At 45.4% G+C, this 17,118-nt stretch overlaps 1 protein-coding gene and 1 pseudogene across 2 annotated transcripts in view; one reads left to right on the plus strand and one right to left on the minus strand.

Moving 5' to 3' along the window:
• The window catches only part of Crtc3 (CREB regulated transcription coactivator 3), a 108,921-nt gene that overhangs the window by 79,717 nt on the left and 12,086 nt on the right, over positions 1-17,118 (minus strand). The window lies entirely within an intron of this gene.
• LOC110553385 (large ribosomal subunit protein uL23-like) lies at positions 1,271-3,135 on the plus strand (annotated as a pseudogene).

Raw genomic sequence — 17,118 nt, forward strand, 5'->3', positions numbered from 1 at the left:
AGGACAGGAGAAGATGAGGGAAAGGGCTACAACTGGGATACAAAGTGAATAAATTGTAAATAATAATAATAAACATATAAGGGTAAAAAAAATCTTTTAATATTAAAGTAGGTAAGTGGTGGGAGGACATGGCCGCAGCCCAATACGTCAATCACAGCTTCACTGATGCATTTACTTTTCATGTTTAACTACATGCATATATAATTTCATGACTTTTTATAAAGAAAATAATCACTGTGGCTGGTGCTAAGAAAAAAGCCAGACTTAGTTGCTAGAAGTGAAAGACTAATATGCACAGTCTAACGACTAGAAACTAGACATCTGCAGGCCTTCAGCTCCAAGTGTCAGTGTCCTCTGGTTTTTCTTGTTACGTTTCTGTGGCAGACACAGCTTGTCTCTACAGGTTTGTATGCCACAAATTAATGGCCTCGCCAATTTTCACAAAAGTCCTCTTTCTTTTAAGGTTTTTTACTTTATGTGTTAAGGTGTTCTACCTGCATGTATGTCTGTGCACCACATGCATGCCTGCTGCCTGCATCAGATTCTTTGGAACTAGAGCTGCAGATGGTTGTCAGCCATGTGTGTGCTGGGAACAAACTCAGGTCCAGTGCTCTTAAGTGCTGAGCCATCTCTCCAGCCCCACAGATGCTGTCTGTACCCAGAAGAGGGACGCACCTAAGTCAGTACAGAAGAGCTGATACATGGGCTACAGAGCCCCGTGGACACGGCTGCCAGGCAGTGTCGGCCTCTCAGCTGCTCAGCCCATGTGATTACATTGGGAGCGTCAATAAACAGAAACATCTCTTTATGTCACAGACTTTGGAGTCATTCTCCAATAGTAAACACACACTTGGACTGTCAGTTCCAGAAAAGCTAAGGGTCTCCTGCAGCTGAAGAAATAACCACACCAATCAGCACCACAATTTTGTGAGACTAAACATCATTGCCAAAAACAATGAAATCACACATAGTTAAAAACAAAAAACAAGATAAAAACAAAACAACAACAACAAAAAACTTGCAGGTAGTTTCCTTTGACTGTTTTAACAGGCAGAAATTTATACTCAAAATACCGATGGGTCACACAAAATTTGATTATTTCTAATAAAAGAAAAATCAGTATTTGGCATTTTGGGAACGGCTGGGAATTATATGTCAAAGATGATGAAAGAGTGTTTAGCTTTTAAGACTTTATTTACAAAGTATATTAATAACATGGAAAATATTATATAATAGCTGAAGCAAAAGGGGAGGAATACAGAATACAGACATGGAAAGTGATGGCTGGAGAGACTGCAGCGGGAGGATCAGCTGCAAAATATCCGACTACAGTGCAGAAGGCCTTGAGTCTCATGCCCAGGAACATATGTGCGTCTCACACACACACACACACACACACACACACACACACACACACACACACGCGCGCGCGCGCGTGCGCAGGGGGCCATGGTGGGCACAGACAGAAAGAGAGACAGAAACACAGAGACAGGGAGGGAGAATGATATCATCTGTATAAAAAACACATGAGGACTAAAATGACACATAAAATAATATTTTCCAGTCCCTAAGATATGGCTAGAGACTGGGAATGTGGCTCTGTCGGTGAAGTGCTTAAAGCCCTGAGTTTGATGCATGCAGTGGGCGTGGTGGCCCGCATGGTGGCCCGCAGCACAGTCCTAGCAGTCAGGGGGGGAAGAAGTTCAAGATCGTCTCCGGCTACATTGCAAACTCCGGGCTGTTCTTGACTACGTAACATCCTGTCTCAAAAGCAAAATATACGTGTGTGTGTGTATAGATACATACGTGACTAGTTTCTCTGTTGCTCACCACCCCACTCCTCTGAGACATGGTCTCTCTGTGTAGTCCTGGCTAGGCTGGAACTCACTATGTGTATCAAGCAGGCCTTGAACTCACAGAGATCCACTTACCTCTCTGTCTTCCATGTGCCACATACACAGCCAGCTTATTTCTTTACAGTTTTAACTATTTTCTAAATTGTGTGTAGTGAGCATATATTATTTTACGGAGAAGAACAAGGCCGTAGAACCAACCCTCACACAGGTGCATCCACTACTCTCCCTGACTATAAAAGGGTTCGTTTTGGTTTTGGAGACAGTCTTACTCTGTAGCCCCAAGCTCTTGATCCTCCTGCCTTGCCCTCCCGAGTACTAGGATTACCCATGCACACCTCCACACCCATAATGAAAAGGCAAGTTTAAAAATGAGGAGACTAAAGAGATGGCTTGACAGTTAAGAGCACTGGCTGCTCTCCTGAGGACCTTGATTTGATTCCCAGCATCCACATGGTGGTTTACAGTTATCTGAAATTCTAGTTCCAGGGGATTTATGCCCTCTTCTGGCCTCCAGAGGCACCAGGCATGGGCATGGTGTGCCGACATAACTCAGGCAAAAATACATGTAAGAATTTAAAACAGTAAAATATATTCATGTGTATATAATACAGGCATGATATACATATATATCAAGTTTAAGCTTCGAATGGAAGCTTGAAAAGAAAGGGAATGCCAGGCATTGCTTAGGAGATAGAAGCAGGAGAATCAGGAGGATCAAGGTCAGCCTCGACTACATAGTAAGTCTGGGGCCAGCCTGGGATACATAAAAGCCTATCACATCTTAGGAAGGAAGAAAGGGAGGATGGTCAACCCTTTCGCCAAGATGGCACGCCTAAAGTGAAGAAGGAAGCTCCTGCCCCTCCCAAAGCCAAAGGCCTTGAAAGAAGGCAGTGTTGAAAGGCATCCACTGCCACAAAAAGAAGAAAATCCACACGTCACCCACCTTCCGGTGGCCCAAGACCCTGTGGCTCCAGAAGCAGTCCAAATACCCTGGAAAGAGTGCACCCAGGAGAAACAAGCTTGACCACTACGCCATCATCAAATTTCCCCTGACCACCGAGTCAGCCATGAGGAAAACAGAGGACAACAACACATTGTGTTCATTGTGGATGTCAAGGCCAACAAGCACCAGATCAAACAGGCCGTGAAGAAACTCTCTGACATTGATGTGGCCAAAGTTAATATCCTGATAAGGCCTGATGGAGAGAAGAAGGCGTATGTTCGGTTGGCTCCTGATTATGATGCTCTGGATGTTGCCAACAAGATTGGGATCATCTAAACTGAGCCCAGCTGATTAACTCTAAATATATATATATATTTTTTTTTCCCACCATAAAAAAAAGAAAGAAAGGAAAGAAGGAACAAAAGAAAGGAAAGGAAAGGAAAGGAAAGGAAAGGAAAGGAAAGAAAAGAAAAGAAAAGAAAAGAAAAGAAAAGAAAAGAAAAGAAAAGAAAAGAAAGGAAAGGAAAGGAAAGGAAAGGAAAGAAGGAAGGAAAAAGGAAAAAGAGAGGGGAGGCATGCAAGAAAGAGAAAAGTATGCTACAATCAATGATTTTGTGTTGTAGTTATTATGCAAATATTCAGTTTATCAGACTTGATTATAAGTGGCTTTTGTTGCTGTTTCTGAGACAGGATGTGACTATGTAACCCAGGCTGCCCTGGAACTCTCTCTTTCTCTCTCTCTCTCTCTCTCTCTCTCTCTCTCTCTCTCTCTCTCTCTTCTCTCTGTTTCCCAAGTGCTGGGATTACGTCCCTGAGACACCATGCCCAACTAAAACTTCTTAAACAGATATTCTCTGAATTATCTTCATAAGCCCCAGGATATCTATTCATAATGGCACTTAATAACATTAATAAATTCAGGGCAAGTAACAATAGTTACTTGATGTAATAGAAAAGTGATTTTTAATTCCTGGAAGAGGTATTTTTCTGGCAAATGAGTATGTGTGGACAAGATAAGCAGAGTTGTGCAGTGGAGAATGATGGTGCCTTAGCCTGGCAGCCATTAGGAACCAAGGCTTGCCACACGGATGGATGTGAGCATGGAAGAGCATGGATGGTGTCCCGGTGTCCCAACAGTACCCCAAGGCCTGTGACTTTCAAATTCATTTTCTGCCTACACAACTAACTCAGCAGTAGCTGTAGGACCCTTGTACCCAGAGTGTAGCCAAGGTGTGAGCAATCCTGGGGCGTGTGACTCCCACCCAAAAGCCCACCTACTTTACAAGATGGAAGTATAGTAAAGCGAGGGTGGAGACAGCTTTGACTGAGCTCTAGTCATGCTCACTCGTTTATTGATTTTGGCTTTTTGAGACAGGGTCCCTCTACGAAGATCAGGATGGCCTTGACCTCAGAGACCTGCCTGCCTCTGCCGGGATTAAAAGCATGCACGCCACACCCAGCCTTTTAATTTATTTTTAAAGATTATTTTATTTTAATTCTGTGTTTGTCTGTATGGAGATATGTGCAAATGGCTGCAGGTACCTAAGGAGGGGAGAGGAGAACAAGGGACACTGGAGCTAAAGTTCAGGCAGTTGTGAGCTGCCCAATCTAGAACTTGGGGTCCTTTGCAAGAGTGGTACCTTCTCTTAGCTGCTGAATCCATCCCCCCAGTCATTAAAAAAATAGTAGTAATTCTCAAGCACTGGCACTTCACTAGTAAGAACAGAATGACTTACAAGAAACACAACTCACAGTGGAGAAGAAAACCCTGGTGTGGGCAACTCCTCTGTCACAACAGCGACATCTGCGTTAAGTATTTTCATGACCTGCAGTCCCCACACTGCCTACTTCATCCCCGCCATACCACTACCGGCAACAGTGCTCGGAGGTAGGCGCCATTAGCAGAGGCGAGGCGGGGCCTTCCGCAGGACTCTGAGCTGCTGAGTGGCAGCCCTTGCTCTCTGCTGCTCGCGCACCGTGCAAGGGGGCCGTGGCAGTGGAAGAAGGGTAGCAGGGACCATGCCGAGAAGCACCGTCGTCCTGCCTCATCTTGTGCCAAGCCCTGCTCAGGGAGTCTGATATGTAAGATTGCAATTGTACTTCCCAGTCAAGCAAAGATCCCAGTGACACTGACATCACCGATTAGTTATCCCAGTTTAGAGGTGGACAAACTGAGGCAACAAGTCTCCTGCCTTAGCTTTCTGAGAAGCTGGGACTACAGGTGTTTGCTGTTGCAGCAACTGCTTTTTAAACACTATGAAGAAAAGTTTTACACACACACACATATATGTTTTAACAGTATCTCATGTGTACCAGACTAGTCTCAAAGTTGCACTGTGGCCGAGGACGACCTTAAGCTTACGCTCTTCCCGCTTCCGCCTTCTGAATGCTTGCATTACCAGTGTGTGCCATCACACGCTGTTCAAAGCCAGGGCTTCGCGAATGTAAGACGAGCACTCCACCGACTGAGCTTCGCCCCAGCCCCTCAAGCGTCCGTGCCATTGCTGACCCCTCATGCAGGAACAATCGGGACCACATGGGAGGGCAGGCCGCAGATGGCAGCGCTCCAGCTGCTCAGTGTTCTTGCTTAAGTTCTCATAGATACACATGTTCCTAATTCAGCTCGGGGCCAGTGTTCCCTCACTCCTTCTATAATTTCAAACAAAGGCCAAGTCCGGACTACTAGAGATTCATGAGCTGTCTACTTTTCTCTCTTATTCTCTAAGTCTCTTATTTAACACATATGGGTAGATAAAAAGAAAAAGAAAAAAAAGCACAATCAAATTCGTATTAGAATATGACAACCATTTCCTTGGTCACAGTTCCTATGTTGGGGCAGATGCACATTCCACAAGTATGAAGTAAGCCATTAACTTTCTGTGCTTCTCACTATTCCCTTGGGCAGAGAGAAGAACACGCTGCTGAAAGTAAAAATCAAAGGCAAACAGTGAGCAGAGAGAGAGAGAAGTCCCAGTTGCAAAATGCATTTGGTCTGCAAGGGACAGACTCCCACAAAGAACTTAGAAATAAGGTCACCTTCTGCAAAAGAAAATAAGATACAATACACAACAAATATTCGTGATCAGTAGAAGTCTTTCCTGGAAACAGTTCATGTTAAATAACTTGTAAAGCTGTCTTCTAAATCTCCTGTAAAAACTCAAGGTCATTGGCCTATCTCCCCTCAGCCAGTACTTGGACAAATGAATGTTGTTTCTGGGCTGGCAGAGAGCACCCAGTGCCCAAGCGCAGGGCTGGAGACAGGCTTATGACCCTGGAAACAAAATTCCCTCTCACTTTTTAAGTTTTGTTTAAATAGATGACTCTGCCACAAAAGACACGAACTTGAAAAGTGAACATATATACGCAAAATCTAGGTAGTGGCTTTGGAAGACACCTGTTATCTTTACACTCTGAGTTCCCTTGATACACACCAGTTCCCAAACCTCACGGCCAATGTCTCTGCTTCCTGTGGGTTCAGTTTACCCTGCATTCGATTATCAGCATCGTACCTCACAAACAGACTTAAGGAGGTTGAGAAAATGCCCAAGGCGCAGACTCACAGAGGGCAATGCCATTGAGATCTGTGTGACAGGTCAGCCCACACTGCTCGTCGCAGGACAGCTCACCCTGGGTAGCACCACACAGCTGAGAGCAAGCCGCAAGCAAAGCTGCAGAGGACGAGAGTCTACCGGTGGGATCTGGCCAGGGGACTTGAAGAACCAGGAGCTGACCCCAGAGATAAAGAGAGGGCTCTGAGATGATATTTTTAAAAAACCTGCTGGGTGGTCTCCACAGATGCTGCTGAGCTTTCAAGGCCATTTGTAGCTGGAAGCAGAGAAGCCTTCTTTCTGAGGGGAATCAGAGCCAGGGGTTTTAAACCAGATCTAATGGGACTGCAACTGGGGGTGGGGGTGTCTTACTCATTCCCATGTTTCCTAGGTTCTATATTACTGAGCCTGCCACACGGTAGGTATTTAAGAAACATTTGCCAGATGAGGCCACAGCTCAGTGGTAGAGGCTGTAGGTTTAATCCTAGTACCACCAAACAAAGAAACAAAAACAAAGATTATGCCCAGCATGAAGGTGGCACAGGCTCTTAATCTCTGCACTCTTGGGGCAGAGGCAGGTGGATCTCTGTGAGTCTGAGCCAGCCCTGCCTACATACTGGAAATAATCAGGACAGCCAGGGCTACACAGTGAGACTTTGTCTCAAGAAGAGAAATGTTTGCCAAGTTTTTTTTCTTTGGAATGAAGGAGGAAAGTAGTTAACTTTTCCCTCAGAAAAGGCAGGGGCAGGGCAGGCAGCGCCCACAGGCCAGTTTGCGCACACAGTAGGAGGCAGAAGAGCTCTGACAGACACCTGTCACTTTCACAGTGTTTCACAGCCTGGGTCTTCGGTCTTCTTGCTCCGAATGCATATACCCGAGAGTAATAAGGTAAAGGCTACCATTGGTGGTACCATCCCTGGGCAGGGAGTCCTGGGACGTACAAGGAAGCAAACTGGGAAAGCTATGGGGAGCAAGACAGCAAGCAGCATTTTTCCACAGCCTGCGCTTCAGTTCTCGCCTGCAGGTCTCTCACTTGAGTTTCCGCCTTGGCTTCCTCAATGGACTCAGGTTATATAAGCCAAAAAAAAAAAACAAAAACCCTCTCCTCCCCAAGTTGTTTTTGGTCATGTACTTTACCACAGCAGTAGAAACCAAACCAGGACACTCTTTTCCCCAGACTCGGGACCCCCGAGGAGGAGGACAAGGGCCCAGAAAGCTGAGAGGTTAGTGTCCACCTGAAAAGCAAAAGTGTTCCCAAGAGCTGGCATGCAAGCACACAGTGGGAACGGATTTTTTCTACATGAGGATGGACGGATTTCAAAAGCTGCTGATGAGGTCAGGGGGCAATAGAGAAGCAAGTACGTGAAATCACTCCTTTTCTGTCTGCCGGACACAATCCCACGTCACTACAGTACATTCTGCCATTTTCCTTTAGACATTCTTTATAGACCCAGAAAATTAGGTTAAAAAACAAGAGAATAATTTTTTCTTAGAGGGGTAAGGGGGTTTTCATGTAGGCCAGGCTGGCCATGAACTTGTGATCTTCCTGACTTAGCCTCCTGGATGCTGAGATCATAAGTCACCACCACTTTTGGTGACATTTCCTATTTAAAACAACTTACAAAGTAAATCATTTTAGGCCTAGGGTTTTTGTTTGTTTGGGGATTTTGTGGTTGCCGTTTTGGTTTTTTGAGACAGGGTTTCTCTATGTAGCCTTGGCTGTCCTGGACTCACTTTGTAGACCAGGCTATAAGCCAAGAGTTCCTGACACAGGATAAAAACAAACAAAAATGAGAATGAAGCCAACTGTAGTGGCTTTAATCCCAGCACTCAGGGAGGCAGAGGCAGGCGGATCTCTGTGAGTTCGAGGACAGTCTGTTCTACAGAGTGAGTCCAGGATAGACAAGACTACACAGGGACACCCTGTCTGTGAAAAAACAAAATAATACATTTAAAGTTTCACCTAATAAAAATTGTATTTTTGCAGAGGGTGGGAACAGACTGCATATCCACAATCCTAGCACTTGGGAGGTTGAGGTGGGAGAAGTAAGAGTTCCAGGCTAGTCTGAGCTACTTGGCAAGACCCTGAATCCTTTAAGAAGGGCTGTGGAGGGCTAAAGAGGTGGCTCAGCAGGTTAAGAACATTTCCTGTTCTTCCAGGGGACCCAGGTTTAATTCCCAGCCACTACACCAGGCAGCCTACAACCACCTGTAACTCCAGCTCCAGGAGATTGCACACCCTCTTCTGGTTTCCAAAGGTACTCCTACCCACATGCACACACCTACACAGAGACAAAGATACACACATACACATAATTTCTAAAATAATTTTTAGTCCGGTGTGGTGGTGCAAATCTTTAATCACCGCACTCGGGAGACAGGAACAGGTGGATCTCTGTGAATTTAAGACTGGCCTGTCTACAAAATACGTTCCAGGCCAGCCAGGAACACAGTGAGACCCTACTCCAAACTTTTTTTAAGAATAATTTCAGAAAAAGGAAGGAGGGATGCATGTGCACTCGTGTCTCTCTGGAGAGAAGTCCACAGCCTTCAGCAGATTCGGCATGAAAACACTTTTAGGCTCTTTGTTACCCATTCTTCATGGTTTCTTTCTTTCCAGACGGTACTTAGGTTTCTGGCTGTCAGTCTCATGTAACCCAGGCTGACCATGACTCCTAATCCTCCTGCTTCTGCCTTCCACATGATCGATTCCTGGCATGACCACTGGGCATAATTACAGTTCTTCTAGATTCAGGTAAAAGCAAGTGCTTTAAATAGGAACACATCTGTTTTAACACACTGTATAACTATATGTTTATATGTGTATATAAGCTATTTAAATGCGGTCCTTTTTGTCATAGTCTGCCTAGTCTCTAACAACACAGCTAATATTTTTTTAGAGGATTTAATTTTTCAAATGGTTGTTTTTTTTGTTTTTGTTTGTTGTTGTTGCTTGTTTGTTTGTTTTCAAGACAGGGTTTCTCTGTGTGGCCTTGTCTGTCCTGGAACTCACTTTGCAGACTAGGCTGGCCTCAAACTCACAGAGGTCCACCTGCCTCTGTCTCCTGAGTGCTGGGATTACAGGTGTGTGCCACTGCACTCAGCTGTGGTTGGAGTTTTTAGTTTAAATTAATTTTGGTTTATAATGTTATATCATTCAGATTTAGTTTCTCCTTTGAATTTCTTTGTCTTGTAAAAGGGACCCCAGTACGAATACAGCAACACGCACAAGCATGTGTCTGCTGAACTGATAGCAAAAACAGTCAAATGTCCAACAATGGGGACCAGCTAAGTGAACTGTGCTGTATGTGTGTGAAAAAACCCTATGAGCAACCAGGAATTTCTTTAGAAGATTGTTTATACACAGGAGCACTGTTCAGGACAGAAAGAAGGGGGAGATACAAAATAATTCATGCAATATAATGCTTTTATAATATAAAGTACTTATCCAAGCAAAGCTATTGGGAAAGTCAAAACAAAGAAAGATGCTACCTCTCTGTTTCTATAATAAGCAACTATCACATTTAAAATCAGAAAAAGTCTTTCTTTTTTTTTTCTATGAATATCTAAAAAGATATTTTTCCTTTTAGAGAGTAAGTTACACGCAGAGACACATGAATGTGCAGCCTTTGGTGGACGGTGGCTCTAATTTGTTAAGGGTGCCCTTCTTTGTCTAGTGACTCAAGGCATTACAGTGAATTTAAAACCTACAACTGCACCCCTGGTCCACTAGTATTTAATAGGGGTTTTTGCTTTGGACAATTTGTGGCTGTGCTGTCTGACAACTACCAAATCCATACACCAACCCCAAGGGATTCTATAGAGAATTTAATCCAGTATCTGTCACACAGAATGAGCTCAATATATGCTGTGCGGGGACTACAGGGTTCTGTCAGGCTGCTTTCCTGCTTTCCTTTCCTCTTTCTCAGAACCTCAGGAAATTGTGGAAAACACAGTGAAAGAGCCCACTGAGACTGAGCTAGGGTCAAAGCCTTAGTCTTTAAGCCTTGGCTCTCTAACAACTTACTCTGCAAAGTTTGGCCTTATTATATCCACATGTATTGGTAGTAAACTTTGGTAAACTCATTTTCCTCAATAAAGTTGGACCCTCCCTGAAATCTTTGCCACTATTCAACAAGGGCCTCCTCCCTCTGTCACCAGATTGTTCTCAAAATAAGTTAAAATTTAGGAACCTTCAGTTTATAAACATGATGATGCAATTTTGTTACAATGTAGCCGTCTTTGGAGATACAATTTAAAAGGTCTTGGTATGTTATGTGAAGGCTACAAAAAGCTACAATTACTCACCCAAAGAGCCCAGTGTAGAGAGAAGCCTTTAGGCCCCTGCTCTGTGGTTGTCCAATAGAACATGCAGCCAACAGGTGCCAGAGCTGTGATTCAGACAGGAAGATCACAGTGGAAGTATGACTTCTCTAAGCAAAGGGGCAGCCCTGGCCCTCGGGATCTCCGCTTCCTCCTCACTGCCTGTGGTGTGCATGCGCAGTCCCACCTGTAGATAGCGCTGACCTGGCGGCCCACCCCAGGCTAAGGACTATCAGAAGGGCTTGAATGGCCTGCACTGGTTAACTCAGCTGATACTCTATCTCCTGTGGGGGCCTCTGCGCTAGAGGAAGGAATGTGTTCATCGCCACTGGGATAAAGAACCCGTCTTTAATCATTAAAATAAAATGCTTACCACCCAATGGTATAGTAAAAACAAACAAAATCACAGGTTGTGCTTGGTGCGGTAGCACAACCTCTAAATCCAGCACCCAGGAGACGGAGGCAAGAGAACGGTGTTTAAAGCCAGCCTGGAGCTAAATAGTGAGTTGTGGGCCAGCCTGGAATATACAGATCAAACTCTGTCCCAAAACAAAACATGAACATGAATGGACAAAAGGAATGGTCCAAAGGATCTACTGGACCTCACAGTGACTATAATTTCCAACAACATATTATCTAACTGAAAACTTCTAAGAGCAGAGTCTCATGAAAAGTGATAAAGACATGAAGCAGTATGGATGTAATTATCTTGATTTAGCCCTTCCCCATGTAGCAACACAAGTTGTAATCACAATCACTCAAGGATGGAACTCAGTGGGAGAGTGCTTGACCGGCATCCTTACATCCTAAATTCAATCCCAGCCAGGATTATAAATACACATTTTTACATATAAATATACATTATAAATTATACATACATATTATTGTACATTATACATATGTAAAATAACACCCATGTATAATGTATGTGCATATGCATTATACATATACATTTTTGTTAATTAAAATACAATAAGGGGAAACATAAGGAAGAACATTACTGTGTGCAAGTAAATGATCATAAGCAACTTAATTAAAATCTGTGTTTCTGCAATGTTTGGAACCACACTCAAGAATACAGACTCTATATGATTAAGATGTCCCTTCTCCCCAGCCTGAAATCCCAGCATTAGGGAGGACAATCAGTAGCAGTGAAGGGCAACCTGGGCTACAACTGAAACCTTGTCTATGAAACAACAGTAATGACTGCTGTTGTTGTTACCGGAAGGAGGAAGAGGAGAAAAAGGAAGGAGAGTGCAGCAGGAGGGAGGACGAAGAAGATACAGAAAAGAAAGAAGGGGTAAAGGACAAAAGAAAGGGAAGAGGAGCAAGAGGACGAAGGAGAAGAAAGAGGGGAGAAGGGGGCAGCAGCAAGTCAACTCGGGGTACAAAAAGATGCAGGCTGGGTGTGCACATTCCTGGCTTTCAAGAGGCAGACGCAGGCAGATCCCTGAGTTTGAGGTTGGCCTGGTCTACATAGTAAATTCCAAGCCAGTTAGGAATCTCAAAAAACAAAACAAAACAAAACAAAAAATCCCTTAACATTAGCCAGGCGTGGTGGCACACGCCTGTAATCCCAGCACTCTGGGAGGCAGAAGCAGAGGGATCTCTGTGAGTTCCAGGCCAGCCTCATCTACAAAGTGAGTCCAGGAGAGCCAAGGTTATGCAGAGAGACCCTGTCCCAAAAAACAAAACAAAACAAAACAAAACACTTAACATTATTAGTTATTGGAAAAAGGCAAACTGAAGACACAGTGAGACACCAAAACCTTTTCTACTGAAGTATCCCGTCTACTAGGATGGCTCTGAACTGGGGAGGAGGGAGAGCAGGTGTCAGCCAGGGTGTGGGAGAGCCGGTGTGCTACGAGCAACAACACAGAATGGAAGAGCTGCTGGAGAAAACAGGAAGTTCCTGAGACTTACAGATGCTCCAGCAATCCCGCTTCTGAGTCTGTATCTTAAAAAAATAAAAATAAAGCTAGATACTTAAACAGATGTGGGGTACATGTCTGCAATCCCAACACGTGGAAGGCAGAGGCCGGAGGATTAGGAGTTCACCTCTGTCTTCAACTCCTAGCCAGGCTGAGGCCAGCCGAGGCTACCTGAGCCCTGTCACAGAACAGGAAGTGGAGACCTGAGGAATCTGCATACCACATTTTGCACCCCAGCCAAGAGGCACGGCAACGCACGGGTCCGGCAGATGAACAGATGAGCACAGTGCGGTATGCACGTACAACAGAATATTATTCACCCTTAAAGGGGAAGGAAGTCCTGTTACAATGTGGATGAAACCTGAGGAAACCGGGTGAGGTGAAACAACTTGGTCATAAAAAGACAGTGTGCGGTTAAATGAGGCACGTAGAGCAGCCCCTTCCACGGGCAGAAAGCAGAGGGTGGCTGCCAGGCTGGGAAAGGGAAAACAAACGGGTTTTTCAGTGAGTACAGAGTTCCAGTTTTAGAAAATGAAAAAGTCCTGGAAATTGACTTAACTATCATATGAATGTTTTTAATGTCACTGAACTGTATATTTTAAAAATTAAGATGGTGTGTGTGTGTATGTGTGTGTGTGTGTGTGTGTCTGGTTGGTTGGTTGGTTTGTTTTTGAGAAGTCTTACTATACTTCCTTACCTGACCTAAGGTCAAACTTAGAGATCCACTTGCCTGTGCCTCCCAGCTGCTGGGATAAAAGCAGGTGTTGCCACGACTGTCTGTTTAGTTTTTTGGGTTTTCTTTCTTTCTTTCTCTTTCTCTCTCTCTCTCTCTTTGTTTAAGCCTTAAATGCCAGTTGCTAGGGAACTTTCAGGGCTTCGGGCCTCTGACAGCTTGCCGGTGGAATGAGGACCTGTACAGTCACTTTGGAAACCTGGTGGCAACCTCCAATAGAGGCAAAGCTAGGGAGCTGGGAAGATGGAAGTGGCGAAGGCCTGGTGAACATATTAAAATCCAAGTTCAGTCCCCGGCATCAGAAACAGACAGAGACAGAAAGAGGGCGAGAGAGAAAGACCAATTCTACCACACGAGCCACAATTCCACTACTAGGCATTTACACAAGAGCACAACTGCGCACGAAGCTGGATGTGGGGTTCCTGTACTTCCAGCACTCGGGAGGCGGAGGCAGGACGGCCCCAAGCTTGAGGGCGCTCTGTGTTCTACGGTGAGCTCCAGGCCGACCTAGATTGCAGGATAAAAGCTTGTCTCATAAGAAGGAAGGGGGGAGGGGAGGAAGCAGAGGAAAAGGGGGAGAAAAAACTCAAGATCTTTGCAAACGGTTCACTTCTTCAGAAGGTGGTAGACTAGGAGCCCAGCCCTACAGCCAAGGGCTGCCATCTTCATGAGAGAGGAGAGACGGAGACTATCTCACAGCCACAAGGGAGGGTCACATGACAAAGGGCACAGACGAGAGTGACAGCGCGACAGACCGTGGCTTTTCCTAACAAAAACGCCAGGGAGAGGTAAGGAAAGATGCTTCCTCGGAGGGCTCAGAGGGAACACGGCCCTGGATCCCATGACTTCAGGCTCCTGGACTAAGAGCTGTGAGAAAGCGAATTTCTGCTATTTTAAGCCACCAAGTTGTGGTGCTTGGTACCAGCAGCCACAGGAAACAAGCACACGCAACAACACAGATGAGGCTCCAGTGCGATCGGTTAAAGGCTACAAGAAACCAGAAGACCACATCCTTTGATTCCATTCACAGGACAAGCTTGGCGGGGGCGGGGAGGGGGGGGTGACTGCCAAGGGACACAGTCAGTGCAGTGAGGGAACCATTCTACACCTCAGCGACGGTGATGGAAGTTCCATGGCACAGAGCTATATACCTAGAAAAGGCAAGTATACCTCAAAAAAAGGTAACAGAAGAAAACCTATGCCCAAAAACTCCCTTTGTACATCAAACTGTTAACAAATTTTCCATTTGGAAGATAAATGTGAAGTTTAAGGAAGCTAGATGGGCACAGAACAGTTGTTCACCACACAGGAGAGAAGAGCCACTTCAGAGCAGAGCGCGTGAAAGGCCGATTGTAGATGGTAAAAGGCGCACCCACAGTCACAGGACAAATGGAAATCACATGCCTGACGGGACCCAAGCATTGCTCCTGAGCTATTCCTGCCAGAGACTCACCATCTGAATCTCATCCCAAAGACAACACAAGCCCCAGCAGCGGGTGCCAGAGACCTCGCTTAGTGGGCAGTGCCTGCCTTGCCATTCGTGAGTCCCTGGGTTCAATCTCAAGCACCAGAAGGCACCAAAAAACAATGGAGACAACTGGGATCAGTCTACAAAATAACTGGCCTGTAACTGCCAAAAATGTCAGGGTTACAAAAGTCAAAAATGTTTTTTAGGGGTTTTGGTCGGGGGGCAGGGCTTACGAGCTGGCCTCAAACTTGCTAAACAGTCAAGGATGACTTTGAACTTCTAATCTTCCTGCCCATGCTGTTCTGGAGACCCAACCTAGGGCCTTGTGTATGCAAGGCTGGTGCTCTACCAACTGAGCTACCTCCTCACCCCAAATCGTATTTTGACTGCATGTAGTGACCCAGTCCTAGAGTTCCAACACTTAGAGGCCAAGACAGGAGGGTGGAGTTTGATGCCAGCCTGGGCTATCTGCCAAAAAATAGAATAAAAATAAAACACATTTTACAAATATGTGTGCGCACATAAGTGTACGTATGTTTACATGGGTTAGGCACATGTGTGCAGGTGAGTGTGCAGGCATGTGAAGGCCTGAAGCTAACACCAGATGCCTGCCTCGACCCTGCTCCACTTCGCTGAGGCTCACCACCTCCGCCTCCTCAGCGCTGTGATTTCTGGTACCTGCCACGCCCGCCCGGCTTTCCTGCGGGGTTCCGGAGATGCAAACTCTCCTCTTCAGACCTACACGGCAAATCCTTTATCTGCCGAGTTGTCCCCCCAAGCCCTCAAACAAATCAAAAGGACTGAGCTTTTACTTACGAGGGCATGTGTGAGCCTGAGTGACTAACTAACTGTGCTTCCAGTGCTCACGGAGACGGGAGAGGGAAGCAGATCCTCCAGAAGCGCAGTTCCGGGCAGCTGTGAACCTCGAGAGGTGGGTGCTGGGAACTGAACTCGGGAACTCTGCAAGAGCAGCAAGTGCTCTTAACTGCTGGGCCATATTTCCAACTGCCCAAAATAATTTTTCCTTTTTTAGTCTATCAAAACAGGGTTTCTCTGTGTAGCCATGCTGTCCTGGAACTCTGTAGACCAGGCTCAAACTCAGAGATCCACCTGCCTAATCTCCTGAGCCCTGGGATTAAAAGTGTGCACTACCACTCCCAATTTAAAATAATAATTTTTAATGTTAAAAAAAAGTATTCTTAATGTGAATGCTTAAAAGCAGAAGTGCCACAGATTTCAGTTTGTTTGTTTGTTTCAAATATTAGCAAAGATTTATCTGGCCAAGCACTCCTTATTTTAAAAATCCAGGTTCTGGGCCAGGGAATGGCTCAGTGGGTAAAGCACCTGCCATGCAGTCATGAGGACTGAGTGCAGGCCCCAGGGTCTACATGACCCTGTACACAGCAGCAACGCCGAGAGCCCAACGCTCCGAGAGGGATGGAGAACGATCCCCACAAGCGCGCAGGACAGCTAGCTGGAGCACACAGAAGCCAAGAGACCCTGTCCCAAACAGGGTGAAGACTAATGCCTGCTGTTGCCCTCTGACCTCCACATGTGCACCGTGACATGCTTGTGCCCATACTAAAATACAAAGGCAAACATATACCTCACACGCCCATGCACACACACAAACCCACGAAAGGATTTTTAAGAGCCAGAAGTCTAAACTGCTCCACAGTAATTTGCATATTATGAAAACGGTGAACCCAGTTTCCTCAGCAAGGAAGACCTAGCTTTAAAACCAGAGGGAGGCGCGACTAGAAGACAGTTCAGTGGTCAGAATACATGCTGTGCAAGCACAAGAACGTAAGCACCCATGTAAGATACTGAAAACAGCTTTGTGTGCCCTGACCATTATTGTGAACTTACACACACACACAATGCCAGCCACACACACCCACCACATACACACACTTAGAGAGCACATACACACCACACACATACACACATGCACACACCATACATACCACCCACCACATATCACACACATCACACAGATCATATAACACACACACACACACACACACACACACACACACACACACCATATACACACATCCCAAAAAGAAAACGGAAGTGTATCCAAAAGCATGGAGTTATGGTGCTTCATCACAAAGTTTATACCTTAACTAACGTCAAATCCTAACTTGTTTAATTACAAATGGCAGGCTAGTAACTCTTCGTGGCAGGCCAGCAATGCCTCAGACCTTAGCTGCAGGGCCCGACACTATTGTCTGAAACACTAAGGCCACATTGTTTTGAATAAGGCTTTTCTGGTAAATGATTACGGCTATGAGCCAGCACTAATCTCAGCGC

This window comes from Meriones unguiculatus, chromosome 14 (assembly GCF_030254825.1).
Source record: "Meriones unguiculatus strain TT.TT164.6M chromosome 14, Bangor_MerUng_6.1, whole genome shotgun sequence".
In the NCBI taxonomy this organism is placed as follows: Eukaryota; Metazoa; Chordata; class Mammalia; order Rodentia; family Muridae; genus Meriones; species Meriones unguiculatus.